This window comes from Bison bison, unplaced genomic scaffold, assembly GCF_000754665.1.
Source record: "Bison bison bison isolate TAMUID 2011002044 unplaced genomic scaffold, Bison_UMD1.0 scf7180017864473, whole genome shotgun sequence".
NCBI classification, from domain to species: Eukaryota; Metazoa; Chordata; class Mammalia; order Artiodactyla; family Bovidae; genus Bison; species Bison bison.
In genome coordinates this window covers 17,678,426-17,685,073 of record NW_011495034.1, presented here as the reverse complement: position 1 = coordinate 17,685,073, position 6,648 = coordinate 17,678,426, and the positions used below count along the sequence as shown (strand labels likewise).

Sequence of the window (6,648 nt, the reverse complement as noted above, 5' to 3'; positions counted from 1 at the left end):
GATGATGTGTGTGGACAAAATTGGGGTAGCAAAAATGTCACATTTCATTATTAATTTTTATATCACATTAGGGTTTTCCCACCTTCTGCATGGGGATTGACATTGGTGGAGAAGGCCTATGAATTAAACAAAAATGAGAGGCTTCTAGCTGAATAGAGTAGGACAGGGGAAGGGGGGAGGGGGAGGTTTGGGGGTTAAAGGAAGAGAGAGAGAGAGAGAGTGCAGACACATGGGCTTAGGGGTGAAGATAGGAGAGGCAAGAGAGAAACCAGAGGGATAAGAGCCCCAGCATGGAGCTTGGGCAGTAGGGAGGCACTGAAGCTCTTTGACCAGGTGAGTCCCCCATCTGAGTGGTGTTTCCAAAGGGCCACTGGCAGTGGATGGAGACAGGTTGGAGGGACATCCAGGGAGGCGTAGCCGTCTCTGGTTGTCCTTGGGTGGACCTGAAATGCATCCAGAGTTGTGCTGACAGCAGGAATGGAGGGAGGGGCGAGGCTCAGAGGGGTGTCGGGAGGGGGAGCCCATAGGATGGAAAGCTTGCCTGGCCACCAGGTGGCCGGGAGCCATCAAGTCTGATGGTGGGTCCTGAACGGTGGGGTGGCCTGTCTGTAACTGCAGTGGGGAACTCACAAAGGGAGAGCAGGTGGTGTGCGTGCATCAGTTTTGTTGATGTAATCCTTTATTGGTGAACATTAATAAATTGTGAACTATAGAGAGTTCACAGGATATACACACGATTTAGCCAAAATTATAGAGCAAATTGCCACGTAACTCCCCCCCTCCACCCCTGAAACCTCCATCCTCCTTTCTCCACCCCACACCTTCCTGCACAGGGCAGGAAAACATCCTGATGTCTAGAGGCATCACTTCCTTACTAGCACTGACAGTTTTACCACCTGTATCTGCATCTCTGAACAACATAGTTTTGGTTTTTCTTATTTTGGAAGTTTATATAAACAAAATCCACGTTTCTTCACCTTTCCATTAAATTTGTGGGATTCATCTGTATTGTTGGATGTAAATACGTTTTATTCAAGTTCATTGCTGTATGCTATTCCAGCACGGGACCACACTACAGCTCTGAACCCTTTCTCCTGTGGACGGATGTTTGGGATGCTTGCAGGCTGAGGTACTATAAGCAATGAGTGTTCTTGTATGTACATAGAGGTGCGTATTTGTGTCGCTCCAAGCTATGTATCTAGGAGTGGAATTTCTGGGCTACAGGTCATCTGCGTCTTCAACTTTACTAGACTATGCCATTTTTCTGAAGTGGTTGAACAAATTTTCAGTTCCTCTCTGCTCGGATGAGTATCCCCGTGGGTCTCTGGTGCCACACGTGCGTGCATGTTAAGTCGCTTCAGTTGTGTCCGACTCTTTCTGATCCTATCTATGGATTCTAGCCCACCAGGCTCCTCTGTCCATGGGATTCTCTAGGCATGAAACCTGGAGTGGGTTGCCATGCCCTCTTCCAGGGGATCTTCCTGATCCAGAGACTGAACCTGCGTCTCTTAAGTCTCTTGCATTGGCAGGTGGTTTCTTTACCACTGGCACCACCTGGGAAGCCCTTGCTTAATCTGCTGGGTGTGTAGTGGTGTCTCATTGTTACCGTAAGTTGCATTTCCAAGGCAATTTAATGAGGCAGAGCATCTCTTCATGTATTTATTGGCTGGTTGGTTTCGTCCCTCCCCTTTTAAAAGCATCTGTTTAAATCTTTTGCCTAGTTTCTATTGGGTTGTTTGTAACATACGCCCCGGCGTGAGCATCACTCTAATTTTGGCCATTGTGCAGGGTACAAAGCTCCCACTGCTAGAGAGCCAGTCTGTCAACGTTCTACCCAGGGTCTTTTCCAACACTATGGAAAAGACTGGAATGGGGGCATGATAGTTGATGGGCGGGTGCCCCAGCTCCTGACCTTCACGGAGACAGCTCTGACTCTCTCAGGAGTCCTGGAGGTCCCACCGCCTACAGCAGTGACCTTGACAACGTCCTGGTATTGGGATGTCTACCTGCCCTGTCTCACTCTCTCTACCCCTCACTCCTGCCTTGAGCATCATCTTCTAGACACCCAAGCCCTTGTCTCAGTCTCCCTTCTCCTCTTGTTCTTATTGATTTTTAGGGGATATTTATGTATTCTAGATATGACTTCTTTGTCGCTTATATTATTGCAATTATATTCTCCCACTCGGTGATCTTATTCACTTTTTCCCCTACAGTCTTTTTTTAAAAAATAATTAGTTTTGGCTGTGCTGGTCTTCACTGCTGCGTGGGCTTTTCTCTGGCTGCAGAGAGTGGGGGCGCTCTCTCGTTGTGGTGCTCAGGGCTCTCACTGTGGGGACTTCTCTTGCGATGGTTCCTGGGCTCTAGAGCTCGGACTCCGTAGTTGTGGCACGTGGGCTTAGCTGCCCCGTGGCATACGGGATCAGGGATCAAACCTGTGTCTCCTGCATTGGCAGGTGGATCCCTTATCACTAAGCCACCAGGGAAGCCCCCCCAACCCCACTCATAGTCTTTTGATGAACAGAAATTCTTCAGTTTATTACGTTCTAGTTGATTAAATATTTATCTGATGGCCCGTGTTTTTGTGTTAAATTCTTCCCTGACTCAAAGTCAGGAAGACATCTTTCTATATCATTGCCAAGAAGTTTTGTAGCTTTTCACCATCAGGTCTTTAAATTTACCTGCAATTGATTTTCGTGGCTTGTATGTGTTAGGGTTGAATTTTGTTTTTGTTTTTCCCTCCTGTGGAAACCCAGCTGTCTGAACACCATTCATATAAACGCCAGACTCTCCTTGATGCTCAGAAACACCAGCTCTGTTGTAAATCAGGCAGCCACATATGTGTGAAACTGTTGGTGAGTGCTCTGGCCTATTTCTGCATGTCCCAATTAAATTTTAGAACTGTATCTGAATTGTATGCCTTTCTGGTTAGATTTATTTCTAGCCACTTGATCTATTTTTGAAGTGTTGTAAATGGTGGTGGTTATATTAGTTATCAGAAACTTATGACCAACCTAGATAGCATATTCAAAAGCAGAGACATTACTTTGCCAACAAAGGTTCGTCTAGTCAAGGCTATGGTTTTTCCTGTGGTCATGTATGGATGTGAGAGTTGGACTGTGAAGAAGGCTGAGCGCCGAAGAATTGATGCTTTTGAACTGTGGTGTTGGAGAAGACTCTTGAGAGTCCCTTGGACTGCAGGAGATCCAACCAGTCCATTCTGAAGGAGATCAGCCCTGGGATTTCTTTGGTAGGAATGATGCTGAAGCTGAAACTCCAGTACTTTGGCCATCTCATGCAAAGAGTTGACTCATTGGAAAAGACTCTGATGCTGGGAGGGATTGGGGGCAGGAGGAGAAGGGGAAGACAGAGGATGAGATGGCTGGATGGCACCACTGACTCGATGGACGTGAGTCTGAGTGAACTCTGGGAGTTGGTGATGGACAGGGAGGCCTGGCGTGCTGCGATTCATGGGGTTGCAAAGAGTCTGACATGACTGAGCGACTGATCTGATCTGATCTGATTAACATGTAACAAATTATCCCCAAACTCGGTGGCAAAACCTCCAACATTTATCATCTCAATCTTTTGTGGGTTATTCACCTAGCTAGAGGCTCTGCCTTCGGTCTTTTATGAGGTTGCAGTCAAGTTGATGGCTAGGGCTGCGGTCTTACTTTTTTAAGTGTACAGTTTCAATAGTTTCTAGTATTGGGTGGGCCCAAAAGTTCATTTGGATTGTTCCCACAAGATCTGGTTGTGCAGAATTGTGCAGCCATCACCACAGTCAATTTTAGAATATGTTCATTACCCCAAAAAGAAACCTCATACCCATTACCTCATTTCCGTTTCACCCAAGCTCCCAGCATCAAGCAACCATTAATCTACTTTCTGTCTGTATAAATTTGCCTATTCAGTACATTTCATAGAAATGGACTTATGCAATATGTGGCCTTTATAACTGGTTTCTTTCACCTAGAACATTTTCAAGGTTTTTCCATGTTGTAGCATGTATTCCTTTTTATTGATGAACAATATATCATTTGGTCACACCACACTTGTATTTATTCTTTAATCTGTTGGTAAATATTTTGCTTTCTTCCACATTTTTAATAATACTGCTATGGGTACTCATGTACAAGTTTTTGTGTGAATATACATTTTCAGTTCTTTTGAGTATATACCTAGGACTGAAATTGCGAAGTCATATTATAAGTCCATGTACTAGGGCTGTGGTCTTATCTAAAGGCTTTGATTCCCATGATGAAAAGCTGGTGGAAGAGGCTTGGTTCTTGTCTTCTTTGAAGAAAGAATTCAGCAAAGAGACCAATACTGTGAAAAAGTTAAAAGCATTGTTTGTGTGGAAGAAGTAAAGTATGTGTGGAAAAAACAATACACGTGTGCAAAGGCACAGAGGCAAGCTCGAGGTGAGTAACCCAATAGAGGCAGCTTAGGTGGCTTATATAGAGGCAGTTTTCATTTGTTTTGTTTTCCTAGTCAATCGTCTCCATATTCGGTCCTGGTGTGGCCATGCATCTCTCGGCCAGATGGATTCCAGCAGGTGTCTTCTTCATCCTTTCCCTAGACTGAAGGCCTTCTCTGTGCATGCGTCAGGCCGGGAAATCCACAAGAATGCATCCCATTCAAGACCCAGTCCTCCCACTGGTGTCCCATTTTGAAATGTCAGCAGGAGGCCAGCTGCAGCTGCCCAGCCTGGGGCCAATCCACCTCCTACCTTGGCTTGACTTGTGAAGGGGACCTGTAGGGCTGCCTCAGGACCTGACAGCTGGCTCCCCCAGGAGGCAAGTGATTTGAGAGGGAGAGAGAGCACCCAAGATGGGAGCCGCAGCCTTTTAATAACCTAATGTCAGAAATGACATGTCATGATTTCTGCTATGTTCTATTCATTAGAATATATATCATTAAGCAAGATGAGCCTGAAGAGTTGATGCTTTTGAACTGTGATGTTGGAGGAAACTCTTGAGAGTCCCTTGGACAGCAAGGAGATCAAACCAGTCAATCTAAAAAAAAAAAAAATCAACCCTGAATACTCATCGCAACGACTGATGCTGAAGCTGAAGCTCAAGCTCCAATACTTTGGCCACCTGATGCAAAGAGCTGACTCATTGGAAAAGACCCTGATGTTGGGAAAAATTGAAGGCAGGAGGAGAAGGGGATGACAGAGGATGAGATGGTTGGACGGCATCACTGACTCAATGGACATAATTCTGAGCAAATTCCAGGAGATGGTGAAGGACAGAGAAGCCTGGCATGCTGTAGTCCATGGGGTCACCAAGAGTCGGACACGACTGAGCAACTGAACTGAAGTTACTAATTGCAGGCCACACAAGAGGAGGGGATTACATAAAGGCACGATAGCAGGAAGCCAGAATCATTTTGGACCATCGTATAATGAATAGAACCTGTTACTGTGACTTTTAAAAAATTTTACTTTCTAATTGTGGCTACTATATAGTATTACATAATGATGTTTTAACATTGTTTTTTGTATCCTGCAAACTTACTGAACTCTCTTGTTATTTCTAATAGATTGTCAATTTTTTAAAATAGTTTTTCAATTTTTTAAAATATACTCATCATCACATCTATGAATGGTGAGTTTTGTTTTTGTTTTTTTTTTTGATGCTTGTCTGTCTTATCTCACTTCTTTTCTTATTGCACAGGCTAGGTCTTGACAGAACAATACAGAGCTGGCATAGTAATAGCAAGCTTCCTCATCTTGCTACCAGACTCAAAGGGAAAGTTTTTGACATTTTCACCCTGAAGTATAATATTTGCTGTAAGTTTTTTCTTCAGTATGTACCCTTTATCAGATTTAGGAAGTCCCTTATATTTCTAGTTTCCTAAGACTTTTTTTAAAACCATGAATGGATATTGAATTTTGTCAAACATCTCTTTTTCATACTTTGCAGTGATCATTAGAACTTTTGTTGCTATTCAGTTACCAAGTCATGTCCTGCAGCTGCCGAGCTTCCCTGTCCTTCACTAGTCAAAGCTATGGTTTTTCCTGTGGTCATGTATGGATGTGAGAGTTGGAGTTTGCTCAAACTCATGTTCATTGGGTCAGTGAAATTGTTTTGTTATTATCTTTACCTCTAGTAATGCATTTTTGCCTTAAAGTCTACTTTGTCTTTTACAAATAAAGTTATATTAGCTTTTTGAAAACTAGTATTTTTATTTTATTACCTTAAAATGTTCTCTATTCTTATGTTTTAGATGTGTTCGTTCATTTTTAAACAACATAAATTTCTCCCCATCCAGTCTGAAATTTTTGCCTTTTAACTGGAGCATTTCAGTTCAGTTCAGTCGCTCAGTCGTGTCCGACTCTTTGCGACCCTATGAATCGCAGCACACCAGGCCTCCCTGTCCATTACCAACTCCTGGAGTTCACTCAGACTCATGTCCATTGAGTCAGTGATGCCATCCAGCCATCTCATCCTCTGTCGTCCCCTTCTCCCTCCTCGCCCCCAATCCCTCCCAGCATCAGAGTCTTTTCCAATGAGTCAACTCTTTGCATGAGGTGGCCAAAGTACTGGAGTTTCAGCTTCAGCATCATTCCTTCCAAAGAAATCCCAGGGCTGATCTCCTTCAGAATGGACTGGTTGGATCTCCTTGCAGTCCAAGGGACTCTCA

At 44.0% G+C, this 6,648-nt stretch overlaps 1 protein-coding gene across 2 annotated transcripts in view; it reads left to right on the top strand.

Annotated features, from left to right (window-relative positions):
* The first annotated feature begins 207 nt into the window (after positions 1–207).
* GPR56 (G protein-coupled receptor 56) overlaps positions 208–6,648 on the top strand; it is an 81,519-nt gene continuing 75,078 nt past the window's right edge. The window contains exons 1-2 of one of the 2 annotated variants that reach the window (XM_010861866.1): positions 208–333; positions 1,061–1,129. The gene's annotated coding sequence lies outside the window, so the exon portion shown is untranslated. The remainder of the gene's footprint in view (positions 334–1,060; positions 1,130–6,648) is intronic. The other variant, XM_010861865.1, reaches the window with a different exon arrangement.